The sequence below is a fragment of the Meriones unguiculatus genome, chromosome 17 (genome assembly GCF_030254825.1).
Source record: "Meriones unguiculatus strain TT.TT164.6M chromosome 17, Bangor_MerUng_6.1, whole genome shotgun sequence".
NCBI lineage: Eukaryota > Metazoa > Chordata > Mammalia > Rodentia > Muridae > Meriones > Meriones unguiculatus.
The window spans coordinates 76,099,264-76,120,798 of NC_083364.1; the positions used below are offsets into that span (position 1 = coordinate 76,099,264).

General features: G+C 37.0%; 1 protein-coding gene across 24 annotated transcripts in view; it reads right to left on the reverse strand.

Annotated features, from left to right (window-relative positions):
* Robo2 (roundabout guidance receptor 2) overlaps positions 1-21,535 on the reverse strand; it is a 1,624,501-nt gene that overhangs the window by 490,316 nt on the left and 1,112,650 nt on the right. The window lies entirely within an intron of this gene.

Here is a 21,535-nt window from a genome sequence, read left to right on the forward strand (position 1 = left end):
TAAATAGCCAACGTCCCAGTGGTGGGATTAAGATCTATGGCACTCTTATCCACTTTAGCATAGATCACCATGAAATTTTCCTTTTTCACAAGATGTACACTTGTGCCTCATTCCCACTTTCACTACCTCTCTTAAAACTCAGTTCCATGATATCATGACCCAAGTTTTCTGATTTAAATGTCTTCTCTTCTTCCAATTTTCCTTAAATTCTGCAAAAAAAAAAATACATGAGAATTTCAGAATATCTAGGTAAATGTTTTCTTTATTGAAGTTCACTGAATTCTTCCACATCCCTGGTGAGTAGAAATCCATTTATTCTGCCATCTGACTTACAAATTGGACATTTCTAAATCCAGTTTACACAGTCAGGATTAAGCAAATTGCTCCAAGGGTCTTACTATGAAGTGCAAACTCTGAACCTCAATGCCAAGTCTCAGTATTTATTTGAGCATTTACTTGTGTTGCCAAAAGGCCTTTGTGTCACTGATTTGCAGTACAAGGTGCCAGAACATCTTCTATCACATTAGCACTTGCCCATGTTGCTTATTTTTTGAGTTTAAAATTTCATTGTCAAAAAAGAAAGGAAATTCACTGCAAGGAAAAACAATTGAAATGCAGAATCCTAAATTTCACTGAGGTAACTTGACAACGATTTGTTTATCCAAATGGCCTATGTAGATATGAGCCCATAGATTAGCTGCATAAGATACACAACGTCTGAAGTAACAAGCAAGCACTGACTCAATCTGCTGACTGTTTTCTCATTTGGTTTATGAGCAGTTTAAAATATAAAAAAATAAATGTTATCTACTAAGTAGGGGCCTTAATTAACTCCTGGACATTACTCCTGAGATCATCAGTAGAAACAAAGACAGTCGTTGCATCAATACAGTTGACATATGTTCATCAGCCTTGCTGTTTGTGTGTCCAGCATATGGAATTTGAGCTCTAATGCACAAAAACACTGAAACAAATTTCAGAGGGAAAATATATCAATTATCTGAAGTCCATCAGCAATCAGCAAAGGAGGAGGCTGTATCTCTGTTGTCATTAGTTTACAAGCAACCGATTACTTTAATTATCCTCATCGGGTCTCAAAAAGGTATTAAACACCCAATGATCAGTCACAGAGACAAAAGCATGAATAAGAGCACATGTATGACTCTTCCAGGCTCAATGAGTTTCACCTTGACATGCTGACGGCCCTTAATGAACGGCCACCACCAATTAGACAAACAACAATTAGACTGAGCACTGGAGTGTCAAAACAGAAACAAGGGATTGACCCCTGCCGTCTAAATTATTTTTAGGTGTCATTTAATTTCTCATACAATAACAGGAGACAAACTTCCCTGATTTTTCTCATCACCCCGAGTCACGAGTGATTCTGTTTTTTACTACATTTTGCTGGCTCAAGTTTCAGAGATTTTCCTTCTCCTTTTCTGAATTTTGTAGCTTGGAGCTTGATACTCTCATTATGGGCAACTGGAATCATTGAGTACAGATTAGAGATAAGAGCCTAATACAGTATCTAAATGTGGGGCCACAGAAGAGCGCGTACACTCAGCAGCATTCACACAGAACTTATAGTCAGGCCTGTCTCTCAGATAACACGTTATCTCTGCACTAGAAGAAGGGGTTTTTAAAGGATTAGATTTTGTGGCTAAGTCTGAGGAATTACAAAACACATCCATCCAGGGAGTGAGTCTGGAAGTATGAATGTAGAGCCCCGGTCAGCTTCGGTCAGGACTATGTATACATATTCATTCCTATAGCAGACACATTGCTGAAAGTGCCCATGACCCGTAGAATATTCTGCAGCAAACCCAAAATTTTACAACACTTAATATGCTTTTAAACAAGCCATTTCCTTCCCTCACTTAGTGAAAATAGAAATTCTCCCTGCTTGTGCTGGCAAGCAGCCCATGTCTGTCTGTACCATGATTATTTCTGAATGACTTGGCACAACCTTTCATGCTGTGGTTCTTGCGTCACAAGATTCTATGTTCCATTTTTGTCCATCTTAACGTTCTTCTCTCCAAGGGTTGTGTTTCCCTGACTAGTATTAACACCCATGGACATTTCCCTCTGGCTGTCCTTGGAGTCCACACATCCCCAAGCTGCTTTAGAGGTGAGATCACATTGAGTGTCCACTTCCTCAGGTCTGTTGGATGGGATCCAGGACAGAAGTGACTTCCTTATGGCAAGCTTCGCTGTGGTAGCCAAAGGTGTAATAATGAAGCCTCATGTCAATGACCATTGGATTGTAATGGAGCATATTACCAATATTACATGAGCATTGGAAATTTTGCTTCATTTACTTCCAATTCATTGAATATTTTCCTTTTACAATCAGGTCCAAACACTTTGCACCAAAGTATGATATGGCAGTAATCTGTAGTTTTCCATAGACAAATACAGCTTGTGAACAGACATTAAGCCCACACGTATATTCAGAGTTATGGGAACTGAATTTTACTTATTTTGTCTCAAGGAGAAATCTGAGAAATCTCAATATTAATGCCAAATATATTCAATTAAACAAAACATATGGTGCCGGTGACTATTTTACAAAAAGTAGGATGTATAATCCATGTATATGATTACATTATCAGAGTTACACACTCTTTTATGAAAGCAAGACTCCCATTAGTTTTGCGTTTACGAAGAGAGAGACACAAGCAATATTTTGAAACTTGCCACGCTGGAGCCAGGGGCAGTTGTACGTCTGAGGCAGAGGATGTAGGTCTAGCCTCACAGTCAACTGTAACTAGCTGAGCTGAAAAGAGCTTTCTAATTCTTGGCAGAATAACAAATTCTCAGGCAGAGAGGGGCTAGGGGTGAGATTTTTTCTCCTGTAAGTAACTTAATGAATGAAGTACTAATTAACATCATGGCATTGATAAATGGAGAGAGAGATTAGGGATGTACTCGATATTCAGACCTTCGCAGATGGACTGTCAAAGCCACATTAATTCCTATCTCATTGGAGCATCTGCTTCTCCCATAATCCACTGGCCCTTGGTACGAACAACACAAACTGTTGTGACTCAATTCGATTTATATCAATCTAATTTCTTTTAATCCAATTTGTATTCCAATCAACTACCTTCTAATCACTTAAATCTTCAGCCTCCATCTGGTAAATTTTCCCTCAAAATTAAGCGAGCAGATGCCTCTGCGATTGTCTTCCACAGTCGAGCTAATCAGACCCTTGCAGTGGCCTGTAGAGTCCCCTGAATAGGTGCGTGACTTACCGTGGTGCCCTTCCAGTTACAGACACCACTAGGTAGGAAGATTATTTTATCGAACAGTAATTGGTTCATTTGCATAACACTGCTTGGGAAAAAATACAGGACACAAAAACAAAGAGAAGAAAACTGCCATGAGAGCAAAACCTACTAACTTGTCAAGCAAGCTTCACAATTCAACCTGTCTTCTGTTTAGGTTGGCCAACAAGGGGTGAGGATATGATTTATTACCTAACAGACTCCAGGTCTCTTCTGCACTTGATTAGACTACAGGAAGTTTGTTTAATAGCTAGAAACTCATATGGAAGCTCGACTTGGTTAACCAACATTTTCTTAAAATAGGCTTTGAATTTCAGAACTCTCCTCTAATTTATTCCCTAAAGCATATGGGATGTGACCAAAACAGCCCCTGGCTAGCACTGAAATTTACACCCAGGCAACTTCCACAATGAAATGTAATTAAGGATACAGGTCAACTGTACCTCATAGACTGAGCAGGGCTACCTGTGGCATAGAATTCATTCTGCTGAGAACATTTTTAGTAAACAAATAAATAAAGGTCTCAGTACATATAAAGGCAAAACTACAGTAAACCACACTTCACAAGCAGTCTAAATTTAGTTTCCTTTAGACTCATATTTTCTATGTGTCTTATGATTTTTAAATACCGGTTTTGTTTTTATAAGTTTGAAGACACTAGCAAGTAAGAATATTAAAGAATCCAGTGTGGGCACATGGGAAATTAGCCTCAAAACACTTTTGTTGTTAGGCAAAACCTGTAAGAACAGCCAATACACTGTGAAATTAGAATATCATCTATTTGGAGTGAATTTTGCCTAGTAGGGCAGTCTTGTTAATATTATGAAACAAGCAACAGTTTAAAAAATCCTTCACAAAGCTTAACAAACTATCAATGGAAAAATTAATCTACAGAGATTCAATCAACAGACTGCTATTGTTCTGACCAGAGTAAGTTCAGAAAATGGCTTCTAGGAGGCTGAGTCACTAGGTTTTCTAAGAAACCACTGTGACTGAATTGAAGACATGAGAGAACTCAGTAAATTTGGCGTGGTGGAAGGCGAATATTTTTCTCACTCTTAAGACACTAAAGGACACACAATTCCCAATGAATAAATCGAGCATTTCTGAGCTCATCTTAGTCTTCCTGACTCTAGACTCAAACGTGAGATGCAGGCTTCAGAGTTAACAACGGATGGGGTTTACTCATTCTGTCAGCACGTCATTTTGACATTGTGAGAATACTATCTTTTCAGCCCATGGTGTGAGAAGAAAATCTCCCAGTACACTCAGCATACTGAGAGATCCAAACAAACAAGAGTCAGCTGAAAGTGAGAAGCTGAGTTCTGTGCTGTTCCATTCTCACATGTTTCTGGAGGTACATTAGCCATACAACAGCTAAAGGGCAGTGTCAGTAATCTCAATGAAATGTACAGTTTTCAGTGGACAAAAATGTGCTAATAATATGTTAGTTTTAGGTACTAGAATGAGGTCTATCATTGAATGGAATAAAAAGATAGTTCATAGACTACTCTTTTTTTTTCTTTTGGTTTATTTTTCTATTTATCACAATTTATTCACTCTGTATCCAGGCTGTGGGCCCCTCCCTTGTCTCCTCCCAAACCCAGCCTCCCTCCCCTCCCTCTCCTCTCCCTATGCCTCTCCCCTAATAAACTGAAAGGGAAGGTCTTCCTCCCCTTCTATTTGACCCTAGCTTGTCAAGTCTCATCAGGACTGGCTGCATTGTCTCCACACCCTCAAAGAGGTGATCAGAGAGCTTGCCACTGAGTTCAAGCCAGAGAAAGCCCCTGTTCCCCTTACTAGGGTACCTGTTTGAAGACTGAGTATATGGGCTACATCTGAGCAGGGGTTTTAGGTCCTCTCCATGTATGGTCCTTTGCTGGGGTATCACTCTCTGCAGTCCCTTCTGGGCCCAGTATTTTTCATTATGTTGGTCTTCTGATGGAGCTTCTATTCTTAATTAGCAAGATACATTAATTTAAAGTCCCACTAAGGTGTCAGAAGAAATGTGGTATGTGATTAAAGTTATCTATTTACAGAAAATATGTAGACTCTATATTGGTATGTATATCAACATAAAGTTGGAGTAACATTATTTTTTCTGGTCATCATTTTCATCAGGAAGGAAACTGCCTGCTACATTGATTATTCCTTGTTCTTCTCAAGGCTATTCATATAAACAAGGAGCAGGAGCTCAGATAATTTTGACAGGTGTGCCTCAGAAAAACAAAGCAAAACAAAAAACTCTAGTACTTTTCTGATGTTACCAGTGTTCTTTATTATTGAAACTAATCTATATAGTCCCTGAAGTATCAGTTTATCATCAAGGTACTCCATATTTCATGCCCTAAAATTCAGGTGTGACCAGAAAAATAAAAAGTTCTCAGTTGTAATTCACATGAAAAAAACATGACCCTTAATAAATGTAGCTGGCCATTCTATAATTCTAAGGTTTCTGATGACATAAATTACAATCCTAATGCTTAAGAGATCATGCATTCTATTATGCATATATAATAATCACTGGCCCGAAGCGAATCGCATTTTCTCCTTCAGTTTATAGTTCATTTTCATACATTTAAACTTATTTAATGTCTTCTGATTTCTAGCAATGAAGTTACAGGTGGTATGATAGAGGTGCAAACAGCAAGATCTTTTAACGGTAAAAATTCTCATTTAATATTTTAAAATATCTCTTAAATCCTGGACAAAAAAAACAGGGAAACAAACCAAACATTTTTCATGAAGTCTTGGAAGACTGGAATGGTACTGGCCCTTTCTTTGAGCACAGTAAGATGTTCTGAAATGACATTATTGCTTTAAACAATTGTGCTTGTTTATTGATTCATCATTCATTTGAAGTTACTCTTCCAGTGACTAATACATGTCAGAGACAGGGAGAAAAACAAAACATTAAAACTGGAATAAAAAAGTTGTTGCTCTCTCTAGAGGCAGGTATTCTAAAATTGAGAAATCCAAAGCTGTGAATTCACTGAGGGACATGTTTTTCTTTCTTTCTTTCTTTCTTTCTTTCTTTCTTTCTTTCTTTCTTTCTTTCTTTCTTTCTTTCTTTTTTTCTTTCTTATTGAACTAGCTGTCTTAGTTCTTTCCCCACACTAGTGATAAAATCGAAATACTATCATTATCTGCTTAATGAGAATGCTCATTTATACTTACAGGATCTTAATTTATTATGTAAATGCTGTACATCTTTATGTATGTATTAAGCATTTTTTGATAAAATGGTTATGAAAATAGCAGATTTTGGAAAGGTTGAAATATATGACCTATTTAGCAATGTGCCCCTCTTTTTTTTTTTTTTTTTTTTTTTACATCTGCTCAGACCTTAAACTCTGATTAGGGATAAGACTTTGTCGTGGTGTGATTTCACACGTAAGAATAGAGAATTGCATCATGCCCATTCGAAGGTCTGTCTGGTCACCTTCAGTGTGAGGGTCAAGTTGTGAATTCCCTAGAAAGTGGCAGTGAATCAGACAACTTAATAATGCACTAGGGAGGGAATCACTTAATATTCATGTTGACAGAAAGGAGCAAAGATTAATCATGAGGACTCTGGACTCAGGGAAGATTCAAGATGGGCTAAGTTTCAGCTTTAGGAAAGCTGATTGCTTTAAAGCAGTTCACAGAGACCCTTCGATGAAATGCTAAGGTTTACTGCAAATTGGCACTGGGTGACAAATGAGGGACCTTCCTTCCTTTAACTTCAAATTAATCATATTGCCCTGTTGATCTTTGTTTTCTGTAATGTGCGGCTCACAACATCTCTCTCTCTCTCTTTTTATGGAAAGGCAATCTTGTCACTGAATTTTAAACAACAGTAAAAACCATTTCCTCTCACATCTGCATTGCCGGACAGGTGATTTCAACAGAAATGTGATTTTTTTTTTACACTTAGTGAATAGTGTGTTCTTATCATTCTGTTCTTATGAGAAAACATACATTAGAAAAATAACAGCCAGTGTTTGCTTGGTATTCAAAGCACTAGGTAAAAGCATTCAACCTGTTAAATACTATTTTTAATGATAGTGATTAAATGTAATTATATTTCTTTTCCCTTTAGCAATTTATTAACCCTGTTTGGATTAAATACTTGTTTGCTATAATTTTTTAAAGGCAATTGTTTTCGTATTTATTAGTATTTCCCTCAATACCTACCTACAATTTTCTCAGAAGCAGCAATATAACCATAAATGCAAGAAAGGCTTAGAATTCATTTTGTATTCATGATTTTGAAATTATTTCCTTTTAACTTTCATTAGTCACACTGTTCAACATAATGAAGATGGTCTGACAATTCCATGAAAACAAAATAACTTTTGTTTTGGTATGTTTATAAAGATAAACCCTGACTTGAATTAAAATCACATGTCTTTTCCTTTTTTTTTTTATTTGTAGGGATATACTTTCAGGATATATAACTTTTAGAAATTTTTAAAATTTGTAATTATTTTATAATGAACATAATGTGTGCTAAATTAACTGAATCACAAAGTCCTGGAAGATAGGTGGAGCCTTTCAAAGTCAAGAACTGGAAGATAACATTGCTAATAGACTATGCAGAGAGACTTCCGATGGGAAAGGCAGAGACCTTTCTAAATGCTCCAAAAAGTGAGCTGTATCAGTATAACTAGAGTACCTCAGACCTTTCTAAATGCTCCAGAAAGTGAGCTGTATCAGTGTAACAACTAGAGTACCTCAGACCTTTCTAAATGCTCCAGAAAGCGAGCTGTATCAGTGTAACCTCATTAGGAATAGTCACAGAAAATGCTCTAAAAGTTAACACTGTGCAGCAGTTTACGAGGCCCTGTGAACAAATACAACCCCATGTAAACTGAAATAAAGAGCACTGAGGGTTTTTTTTTTTTTCCACATTTTTCAAGGCTACTTTGGTTCATAAGAAGCGTCAGGGAGAAGCATGGATGTCACCTACTTCAGCAGAAGATGGCAGCATACAGGCTGTGGGACTAGTGGGAAGAGTTATTATGTTTGGCAGGTCTATGCGGGTATCCTGAAGTAAGGAGACATTAAGTCCAGTCTCTTTCACAGGAGCAGAATTTTTAAAATACCTTCTTAGAATGGCGTAGAAAGACCTTGTAGCCCCTCATCTCCTCTTGGATTCACCCTCCCTCCCTCTTTCCTCCTATGCCCCTCCCCTAGTCCTCTGATAGGGGAGGTCCTCCTCCCCTACTATCTGACCCTAGCCTATCAGGTCTCATCAGGACTGTCTGGATCCTCTTTCTGTGTGGCCTGGTAAGGCCACCTCAGCAGGGGGACTTGATCAAAGAGCAGGCAACAGAGTTAAAGCCAGTAACTGCCCCTGAAAACTGAGCTGCCTATGAGCTATCAGCAGGGTATTGAAGCAGAATCTGAGACTCATAACCAAACTTTGGGAGAGTGCAGGGACTCTACTGGAAGAAGAGGGAGATAGAAACACCTGGAGGGGACAGGAGCTCCACAAGGAGAACAACAGAGCCAAAATTCTGGGCCCAGTGGGGCCTGCAGAGACTGATGAATCAACCAAGAACCATGCATGGAGAGGACTGAGACGCCTTCTTCAAAGATCTTATAAAGAATACAGTGACAAAAGTGGATCACAGAAAAAAGCAAACATAAATGATCCAATCCAAATTTCATCTCAAAATAACTATGGTGAGGAGCCTTCAGACACCTCACAGGTTACACAATGGATCTGCCTACTACACTATCACACATTCCAAAAAATGAACAAGAATGGATGGTACAATACATTTTATTCTCCATTTATGAGGTTTATTTCCCCCTTTGGCAAAAAATAAAAAAGAAAAGAAAAAATCTATCTTAAACAAATCTAAACAAAAATTGTTGTCTTTTAATTTTTAACCACGTTTTACTTAAACTTATAAAATATTCATTATTCAACAATCATAAGAAACATTTCAATGAAAATCACTTAGTCTATTCAGAGATTTAGTGTTTACTATCCTGACAAGAAGTGTGAAGGAAACATGAAGTTCTAGGTCAGAAATCCATGTGTAGATGGAACTGGAGATGGCACTCCCCTGCCACGGAATGAGAGGCACCAGTGCAAATGCGAAGTTGGAAGAGGCATGGATTATATTAGCTACATAAATTATATTTAAAACTATGATAGACTGAATGATTTGAACACCTGAAATACATTGCAGTTCTGAAGAGAACAAGTCCAAACCCCGAGGTGCTGACTTTTTCTAGGGAGGACTGTTTAGGGAAAATCTTCCTTGTAGCTTTCTACCAACCATGATGGTTTGCCCACATCCTGGCTAGTACACCAAATGCCTCAAATTCTGCCTCTATTTCCTATGGATGCTCTCGATTTCTTAGCCTCTGTATTCACATTTCACCCTCTCCTAGGGATGTCAGTACTACTGGATTAATGTCTACACAAATTCCTGCACTTTAACTTATCATTTCTAAAAAGATCCTGTTTTTGTAAAAGAATTTCATTCTGAAGGACAGGACTTTAGGATTTCATCAACAATTTTGTAGCAATGGAGTTGAATTAGTATCACAAATACATTCTCTTAGAGTCATCAGAGAAAACAGCATTCTATGGACAGCCTGGTGTCCTCCTGAAGACAATGCCCTGTACACTCAAAAGATCTAACAAGTCTATTATAAAGAACAAGTAATCAGTGTATGCCATCTGATGATTCCACCTCCAGTATCTCTAAAAAGAATGCTTCTACCAAAACAGAGGCTCAATGTATATTTATTGGATTTGAGAATCAGAAATCCAGTGCATCTTATACCACCAGACTTGATGGATAAGAGCTCATATAGTCTATGCTTAAATGATTGAAGAACTAGAAGTTACTGGAATTGAGGAAAGGAATTCCATTATAGCATAATTCCCTTAGCATGGTCTTTATCTTCCCATTGAGTTGGCAGGTATTTTAGTAAAAATTCTACCTATTTACCTTCACTCTAATTTTACCTCTTATGTTATGCGAATCAACTTGAGGAACAGCAGAGGTGGCTTGAAAATTTAAGGCATTTGATGCTACAGCAGAGGACCCAGGTTTGATTCCTAGGTTCAGACTCACTAGATACCTTACTCTCACCCAATACTGAAGTTTAATGGATCTGAAGCCATCTTCAGACCTTGTGATACAAATGAATACACCCAGGAAAAACACTCAAACACCTTAAATAAATAAATCCAAAACTATTAAAATATATATAAAACAATCCCAAACCTGTTTAAAACTATGATGAGCAAAATTATCTTTTTAACTAGAAAAGAATCCTCCTTCCCTTATGTCCTTCTCATTCCACGTTCTGAGAGCTCAGCCTACCTCGTCTTCTTTACTGTGTGTCTCTCACACCTAATTATATTGTGTTTGTTTCTGATAATTCACCATTGTTAAGTATCTCAGTAGTACACACTAAGGTACAAGCAACACCGTTGTAGAGATCACCAAATATTTTTATACAGAACAGGTCAGCAAATACTTTGTGTTTTGTGAATCATGAAATGCCTATTATAGCTGCTCAATTCTGCTTTTGTTACCTAAATGGACCTTGTGGTACACATTAACATATACAGGCAAACCACACACACCAGCACACACAGACTCTCACACACACATGCACACACACTGCACATTCACACAATAGAACTAAGAAATTTGTATAAGCAAACAAGCATATTCATGGTCAGTTATTTTATTTGTGGAGTTGATAATTGGATTTGATGAAATTTACCTATCATGAACAATTATTTTTTGACTTAAAGTTGGATCTTTATATGCATAAAGAACACATTATTGGGACTGAAAAGTACACTCAGGGAGTTAAGAATGCTTTCTGTTCTTCCAGAGGTCCAGAGTTCAGTCTCCAGCACCCAACTTGGTTCACAACTATCTGTATTTAAACTCTACAGGATCCAGTTCCTTGCTCTAGTCTCCATGGGCACAGACACAGACACACACACATACACAGACACACACAGAAAGAGACAGACACACACAGAGGCAGACAGACAGACACACAAAAACACTCACAGAGAAAGAGAGACAGACACACACACATACACAAAGACACATAGACACCATACTCGCGCAGACCCCAGACATGCACACAAATAAAAATAAATATTTTTAAAAGACAGTGTTACCTTAGCAATGCAGGTATCAGGATGAATTTAGTTTGTACGTTGCATTGTACCCCTCTTTACTTTCTAACGTATTTACTAAGTGTGAATTATACACTATGCAGTACAAGGGCCTGGATATTACATCATGGATTCCAGTGAATTTAATGTTCATAGAAACATTAAAGTCTTCATTCACATATTCTCTTTCCAATTCTGCTTTCTCTCCCGCTGTTTAGATGCCATTCTCCCTCCCCTGCAAATGAATAACTAATGTGTGTGAATTATACCAGTAGACGAATTTCCCCTTAGGAGAAGTATTACAGCTGACTCTTAAAAGAGTGTTGGAAAGATGTTTCAGAAATTAGCAATAGAAAAAAAAGATTACATACAATGCTCGTGTATACAAAGATTACTTTCAGTGGGAGATTTGTTCATTTTCATTTTAAAAGAGGCAAAACAAAATGGCTTCCATCACTTCCCATGGGAAACGATAGCACAACATAAGGAAATGTCTCGTGAAAGCTGTCTTAATTTCACTCTTTGTTTCCAACACATAGAATTTACAGCTTTTATTCATCATGAAAATATTTTTTTCATATCAATTTAAGGTTCACACTCTTGACATAAATATTATTAACCAAAGAGCCTGTGCATTTTCATTGATAAGAATGAAATGACATTCCAAGCTAAAGGAAATCATCTTTACTCTAGCTACAATTTTATAACAACAACAATGGCGGAAAACTAATTCACCATCTATCTTATAAGCATATGCTTGCAATTGTTTTGAGAACTAAAAGCAACAAGGACATAAAAGGAATCGTTTACAAAGAGAACTAAAAGATTTTGACATATTTGGAGTTGGAGAATATATTTTGAGCAGGTTATACCATGGAAGAAATTGATACTCATGATCTGTTTAAAGTATGGCATCAGTAAATGAAAACAATAAATTGTCTCTGCCTACACAACTCACGGAGAAAGAGAAAGTGAAAGAGTGAGAAAGAAAGAGAAAGAGAGATCTTTTCAAAGAGATAATCTGGTGGTGGAAGAGGTGAGGGTGGAGGGAGGGAGGGAGAGAGGGGAAGTTGCAGTCACGATATAACATATGAGAGGAAAAAAGTAATGAAAAGATATTTCTACCTCAAACATGGGTGGTAGATTTTTTGAATTAAGAAAAACCTACCAGATGTTCATTTCTTCCTTTTACTTGGGTAAGTAGAGGAATAATGAGGGAAACTAAGTGTATTTTCTCATAAATTTCCAATACAAAATACTAAACAACTCCATTTTACATTAGAGAGTCTCTTCACATTATCCAAAAATATTTTCAAACAAATGTTTGCTATGCTTGCAGACAGGAGCCTCCTATAGCTGTCTTCTGAGAGGCTCCACCTAGCAAAGGATCGAAACAGATGCTGAGACTCACAGCCAAAGATTGCTCAGAGTGCTGGGAGCCTTGGGGAAGGGGAAGGGAAGGAAAGAGGGACCCAGAGTGGACAGAAGCATCACAAGAAGACCAACAGAGCCAACTAAACTAGGACCAGAGGGGACCTTTGGAGACTGAAGCACCAACCACGGACCATGCATGGACTGAATCTAGGCTCTTACACATATTCCTTATGAGCAACTTGGTCTTCCTATGAGATTCCTAGTAATGGTAACAGGGCTGGACTCTGTTGCAAGCTTTTTAATCACTTCCTCCTGGTGGGGCTGCCTTGCCAGGCCACCATGGGAGAGGATGTGCTAGGTCCTGAGGCAACTTGGAGTGCTGCGGTGGATTAATGGGGGCCCCCTTTCTGGAGGGGAAGGGGAAGGAAGAAGGGCGAAAGAGAGAAGGGAGATGGGATCAGGAAGACAGGAGAATGGGGGCTATGATTGGGATGTAAAGTGAACAACGAAATAAAGTTAAAGTTTAAAAAAAAATCACGTTGTCCAAGAAATATAAAAGTAAAATAATGAGCATCTTAAAGCTGAAGAACTTCATCTCTGTACAGTAGCTTATATGTCCATTCTTAATTGTTTAATTTATTATAGCCACACAGTTACATCATTTCCTAGACATCTTTCTCTCTTTCTCTACATGTGTATTTTATTATAATGCTAAATAATATTAAATATAATAACTATATATAATCTATGCAGAAAGATGATTAAAAAGGATATAAAGATAGATAGATAGATATAGATATATGTGATATACATATCACCTTCTTACATGAAGGTTTTCAAGACTAATTTTTTCTCATTGATCTATTATCAAAATGTAATAAAACTTTTGAAGAATTATATACAATTAGATGAGTATGTGCATAGGAATCTCTTGAACAGTCAGTTTTGAAACTGTTTTCCCAAACACAGTTCACATCATTAGTGTTATTACTGTCTCTAACATCTAACCAGGCAGTTACCTTTCAGAGTTTATGACACATATGAAGAGGTTTTACTTCATTAGAGTTTTAACAGCAACCTCGGCTTTCTCCAACATAAATGAATGGATTTAGTAATAAAACCACTGAGGAGATATATGTAGTGGTCCCTTCAAAATTATTCCACCCGTTTATCTTGCCAATTCCCAGAGGTACATCTGTCTTTGTAAATGTATTAGGATTTTACTGTGTGTTATCAATTACCAAATTGATTATGATGAGATATAATTCTCTTTTGTCACAAGTCGACAGATAAATTCTGAGCCATTTTTAGAATTTTTTTAAATTGCATCACTTAAAAAAGAATTTTCCCTCATAATAAGATGTAACTTTATCTTTGATGCCAGCCAACTCCTAAGAGAATGCCAATTATGCCAATTTTATAAAAACAGATACACGGTGATTCCGTGATATGGACTATTTTGCACCAGGGACAAAGGCCAAACTATTCATCTCAATTTACTTAGGATAGAGGCTTAATTTGAACTCTGACCTCAGAGTGGAAAGGGCATCTGTATATCCAATAATCACACAAGGCAATACTTTCAAGGAGAAATTTATAGATTCACCATCATACTGAGTTAATTTTCTAATTACCTATGCAAAGAACAATATTATTTCAGTAATTTGATTGTTCCTTAAAATAACCAAATGAGAGAAATGTTTAAAATTTGGCCTATTACTAATGTAGCTAAATGTTTAATCAATAGTATGGATGATGGCCATTGATTGAAATTCCCTCATTTAAGGCATTATCAATCTTGATTGCCAATAGTCAAATGACACCTGACTAAAGATTGCTAAGACTCTTGTTACTCAATGAATTTAATGGAATTTTAAAAATAGGTCATAGGAACCATAGGTAATTGAGTTTAGCTAGAAAAAAATCAGGGGAAAACAATGAGATGTTCGCAGCTAATTTTGAATAAAATATTAATTTACTTTATTCATTTCTTGTAAAGGAAAAGTCTACACTCAGTACCATGAAAGCAAACTGTAATGTTCGTTGACCAACCTGTACTTTTAAAGAATACGACTGTCAGTCCAATTGGAAATAGCTCTTCACAAAGAGATTTATGACTCCTTACCAGGAAGCTTCTGAGAATTAATGAGACAAATGACAGGGGTTTGAGGCTCCTTGGGGAAAATGATGTTGCTAAACATCACTGTGACTATTACTACTGTCTATGCATTTTCTTCAAATCGGGTAGATTTTTAAAAACTAATTTAGTTATTTTCTTTGATCAAGGCAGACCAACATTGCCCCACAATTGCTACAAAACTACTTTGTAAGTAATGTAGTTTTAACTTTCAAAGCAAAGCAGTTAGGCAATTCTAGTTACTTTTCAAATTTTCTTTCCATGGTTTCAGATGACAATAAATTATAATAAATGATAATAATAATAAAATCAAAAAAAAGGAAAAAAATATACCACTTCCTCCATGACCCCACAAGCTTTTGGACATTTTGTAGTTTTTGGAGTCCATGGAAAGAACTCCCTGTGAATATCTGATAATTATTAAGAAAACCATTTTATTAGAGAAAAAAAATTATCCTGGCTTTCTTCTCAGGAGAAAATAAAAACAGTTCAGTGAGAAAGCATACATTATTATTGTAGAGACAGGCTATGGAGTCAAACCTTTATCTCGCCCAAATTTTTAAATTCTTACAAAGTCCTACACTTTTTGTCTTAGAATAAAATGATTTTTATAAACTTTAAAATGTCATTAGCATTCTGATATTACTTGTAGCTCAATAACTGTAATATAAAATTTCCATTGCAAAATGGTTTGTTATAAGCTTATGTACACTTAAAATTTCTTTTACCCTGATAGATTATGGTCAGATGGAAGGGGAGGAGGACCTTCCCTATCAGTGAACTAGAGGAGAGGCATGGGAGAAGAAGAGGAAGGGATACCGGGATTGGAAGAGTTATGAAGGAGGGGGATACAGCTGGGATACAAAGTGAATCAACTGTAATAAATAAATAAATAAATAAATAAATTTATCTTACAAACTAAATAAATCTCTAGATTTGCTTTTTGTTTTGGAACACATACACGCAACAAAGCAATATATTCTTCCCCTAAGGTCTTTTAAAAAATAAAGTTAACTGTGACAACAGAAGTAATTGAAAACCGTGATCCAGTTAATTTCTTATTGTGACAATAGAAACACTGTGAGAGCACTCACTTATGCAGGTTTATAGGTTCACAGAAAGAGACCATTCCTAGTCATTTAGTCAAGACCAAGTACAACAGAAGTCACAGATTGTATTTCCAAAAGAGAAAAGAGAGTTTTCATTTAAATAATTTTATTTTATTTTTATGATTGGCACATAATATATTAGGCATTTATGGGGCACAATGTGGTTTTAATTCATAAACACATTGCATCCTGATCAGCTAGCTTGTGTATCACATTAAAACTGCATGACTTCTTCATGCTCAGAAAGTTTAAATTTTCGTCTCCTAGGCATTTTTTAAAATACACAATGCTAAAAGATATCCACCCTCCCTCCCAAATTTTTAAGTTGTATATATCTTAAAAATTATTAAAAGATTCATTTTTAATTTGTGCTCATTATGGATTAATTCAGCAACGGGGAGGGATATTTTTTCTTAATTTAGAATATGCTAAAGCAAAGGAAAACTGAGGAAAAGGATAGCTGAATTAAGGAGGTCGTTTTAGTGTAATTCAACAAGTATTTACTGCACGTACTTCTTGATGTATGTTTCTTTGTTACTCACTGCAAGCAATAACAAGTAAGGAGCTAACAGCTCCTGGCATGAAGGAGATTAAGGCAAGTGTGATTCATAACGTGAATCCATAAATTACCAGTGTTGCAGGGAGTTTCAATCTAGTGGTGAGTAAGAGAGAATTATGAGAGTCAACAAGCTAAAAAGAACCTGTTGAGCTTTCCTGTATAGAAGCACTTCTAAAAAAAAAATGCTTTGGGGTCATTCTCCTTCTCTCCTCTTTAATCAGACACCATCTTCAACCCCTTTCTTCCAGTTCTTTTGCAGCCTCTTCTGGTTTTGTTCTTCACAGCCTGTTCATTATCCCCGTGGTTGACAGTGTGCAGAGCAGGTAGTGAAGAGACCTCTAGGCTGCTCCCAGGCGTCAGGTGTTAGGTCTATTCCTCCCCAACCCTTTCCCTGCCATCTCCTTACTCCTTCCTTTCACCTCTCTTCAGCCTGTCACTTTCTTCATAGTGCTGAGGATAGAACCCACTCTGTGTACTCCATAAGCAGACACTCCACTGAGCTGGGTCCACAGCCTCAGTTATTACTGCCCCTCATTGCCATAATCCAGACGTGTATTCTTTTTATTTGTTTTCTAAATGCACTGGCAATTCTGAGACCTTGCTTAACCTTACAAAGTACTGGAAATCCATGCTTAGGGATATTATGCAAAAATGGACATGCTGTTTCAGATGCTACACAGACCTTTGTTTTCCATTACAATGGCAATTCTGTCGGGAGTATAGCTTACATGTTGGCACTTTGCAGTTACTAAACATGAAGGTACTGTAATTTAACCTAAGTCTATGTGACTTTCCTCAAGGCAAACGAGGAAGGCTCCTTGAATATCAAATATAGTATCTAAGGCTAAGTGTTTTTATTCATATATGCTATTTAGATATTTTAAATGTTAATAAAGGCCTTTTATATCTCAATATTCCAAAGATCTTTTAAGCAACAAATGATAAATAAACTAAACTATACTCCTTTTTGATAGTATATATGATACGTTTCCTCTCCATAATAGGAATCCAACTATGTGCCTTTCAAAAATGGCCAGCAGAATCTAAAATGGATAGCTCACACATTACCAACTTGCAGAGCTTGTGAGGAGATGAAAGTCTCAAAGCTTTTGAACTCGGTTATTTTTTATTGGATCAAATATATGCGCTCATGTGTATATGGATATCTGTGTGCTCTTCTATATATATTCATGTGCATATATGCTGTGTCCATGCAAATGAATATTCCTCAATTGATCAACATGTTGTTTGGATCACAGTTACATGATGAATTTAGACATCTTTGCAATCGTATCAGAAACATTAAGCAGTATACGTTAAGATAGTGTTTATATATTTGATTTTATAAACTTTAAGACAAATTGGAAAGAAGTATATGTTGCATCAGAATTTTATTTTCTTTTATTTTTATTAATTAGAGTTTATGCACTTTGTATCCCAGCTGTAGCTCCCTCCCCCATCCTCACCCAATCCTACCCTCTCTCCCTCTTCTTCTCCTATTCCCCTCCCCCAATCCAATGATAGGGGAGGTCCTCCTCCCCTTCCATTTGACCCTAGTCTATCAGGTCTCATCAGGACTGACTTCATTGTCTTCCTCTGTGGACTGATAGGCTGCATCCTTTCAGAAGGAGGTGATCAAAGAGCCAGCCCATGAGTTCATGTCAGAAATGGTCCCTGTTCCTACACTTAAAAGTGGATATTAGACATATAATATTGGATAATCATACTAAAATCTGTACACCGAAGGAAGCTAAACAAGAAGGAGGACTCTGGTTAAGATGCTCAGTCCCCATTCAGAAAGGCAAAGAGGATGGATATCAGAAGAGGGTGAAAACAGGGAACAGGACAAGAGCCTACTACATAGGGTCTCTGAAAGGCTCTACCCTGCAGGGTATCAAAGCAGATACTGAGACTTACAGTCAAACTTTGGGCAGAGGGCAGGGAATCTTATGAAAGAAAGGGAAGATATTAAGACCTGGAGAGGACAGAAGCTCCACAAGGAGAGCAACAGAACCAAAATATCTGGGCACAGGGGTCTTTTCTGAGACTGATACTCCAACCAAGGACCATGCATGGAGATATCCTAGAACCCCTGCACAGAAGGATCCTATGGCAGCTCAGTATTCAAGTGGGTTCCCCAATAATAGGAGCATCTGAGTTTTAAGTTGGTTGTTTATTGAAAGGTATGAAATTTACACCAAATACCCTTTTTCTTCTAGATGCCTTGCTTCTGGTATTAAACCGATCTCAAAATAATACTGGATCCTTATAATGGACAATGAACTGTCACGCAGTCTCAGATTCATATGTGTAAAAGCAGAGTGTAAACTCATATTAACAGTATACTGAAACACATTTCATTTACATAACATATATCTTTATTCTCCTTATATTTGATGCCCAATGTTTGCAGTCTCATCAGGAAAACTTACTTCTTTTAGAAGTTCTGCCCAATATTCTGAATACTGCCTCCCTTGAAAATTGAAGGTGCTAGGGGTGGGCTCTTGAACAAATGGACAGATAAAAAAAGGATGACTTCATCAAAGAATGTCTTAGCTACGTTAGGAAAAATGCCGGGGCCTCTTGTCAGTAGCTCAGCGGTGGTTACCATCCTTCTTTCCTGTTCTCCAGACTCTATCTTGTTGGAACTTGCTCAGATTGCGTGTAGCTTCAAAAAGTTGCTTCTCAAGAATTCCAGGACTTTCAGGTGATTTAGTTTCCCACAGTAGGAAACATTCCTCTTGGGATGAGTAAGTACCTAAAATTTGTGTTCCAGATTGCTTTTTATGAGTATGTATCAGTCATTTGTAAGGAGAACTCGGCTTCTCTATCTTTTATAATTTATTATATTTCATGACTATGTCAAAACTTGGATTTTACTTTATAGGTATTATTTAGGTTACCCTTCAAAATGAAATAGAAAAAATAAGATGTGATGTTACAGTTATATATAAATAGAAATAAAGTGGCATCAGTTGGAAAAAAAAAAAGTGATCCCACTGCTTTTGATTAGACTTGTGCGTATAAAAATCACAGTTTAGTTAGATTTTTATTATGCATATTACCATCCAATACAATTTAAATTAGGTTGCATGTTAATAGGTTTTAGTAAAATAAGTTTGCATACAATTTCTCTCTCCATCTCTCTCTCTCTCTCTTTCTCTCTAGATAGATAGATAGATAGATAGATGGATAGATAGATATACATATGAACATATTTATTTCTCAATTTCCCTGTGATTATCACATGGAATTAATTCTGATGGTAGTCACAAATACTATGAAAGTATATGGTATCATAGCATTGCTGTGCAGAGGAAAGAGCCTGAGTCCTCCATATTTCTTCTGTATAACCCATAGTTGTATCAAAGATTGACTGTGACATATTGCATACCTCTAATCATTTACTCATGCCTATGAAGAACGTAGCCCCTGCTGAAGTCACAAGCCTTTTTATAACGATGATAGTCCCTTCATCAATATCAAATAGTGACTGACATGATCCCCAAGCAAGAAAAGTGAACTTTATGTACAGATCACTAATGACTGGACTATTTTTCTCAATATGTATATGTTCTTAGTCACAAAAAGATGAACAGCAAAAGCTTCTACATTTGAAGTTAGCAGTAAGGTGCAGCTGAGGCTGAATGAAAGGTTAAAAACTAAAAAATATAAAACTTAAGCTATGATGTGTTATACAGCAAACACAGGTGAGAGCCAAGAACATCACTTATGCATCTATTCTTTCTTCTAAGATGTTTCTGCAGCTGGGCATCAGAACTATGGTTTTTCACCCATTAGATGAGTGCCACACCACTGTGCTACATGGCCAGTTAGCATCTAGTGTTTCCAAACTGATAAATATTTTTTCCTCCCGTTTCTTCCAAATTGTTACTATACTTTAGACAAGCTGCAGGGGTGCGTGTGCACACACACACACACATACACATGAGTGTGATTTGCATATTTAAAAGGCTTCCTGATCATCAACTACGCTAAGGGATCAAGTGTTTTACTTGCTGTGGTCCCACAACAAACTGATAATTCCAAATTAATAAAATAATACCAGCTAGAAGCTAACAATTCCCTTCCATTACCTCCCCCTTTCCATTTTAACTTATTTTGCTTCTGTACCACTGATGCCAGCCCCATTCTTATTTGTCCTACCCCCTTTTCTCTGTCTCTCTCTCTCCTCTCTTTCTCCATGTAGCACCATCATTTCCTCTCCTTTCTTTTCTCCCTTCCTTGTCTTTATCTTCTCATATCTACTTTGGTGTTTTGAATAAGAACGGCCTGAATCAGCTCATATATTTGAACTTTCTTGCCTAGTTAGTGGAACAGTTTAGGAAGGAGTAGGAGGTGTGGTGGACTTTGGAGAAGGTGTGGCCTTGAAGGAAGGTAGTGGGCTTTATTGCCTTCCTGGTGGGGGTCCTTTGTTTTTTGCTGTTAGTTTGTTTGTTTTACCATCCATGATTGAATCTTTTTCAAGGAAATCTCTGACACTCATTTTAAGAATTCTCCTCTCTGATCCAGAGCTCAACCATAAACTGTGCATAATTTGTGTCTTCTCTGCTCCTTTTACTTTTTCAGTAAACAGACCAAGAGTTCAAATGACAATTTGAGCCATCCTTTCTTTTTATACACTTGGTTCAAATTTTGTGTCAAATTAAGCTTTCTCACAAGGTCTGGACAGTCTTTCAGCTTCTCAGTGAATTCTGCCAAGAGTCATTTGTGGTGGTCAGCTTAGAATCTAAGGATTTCAATCAACTGAGTATAATAAAAGTAAACTAGCATTGGCTAAAGGGAGAAAAGAAACTGGGGGCTTGAGAGTAGCCTCCCACAAATATGCCACTTACTTCACTCTTGAACATCCTTTCTCTATTTATTCTAATGAAAACGGTTAGGGTATATAGT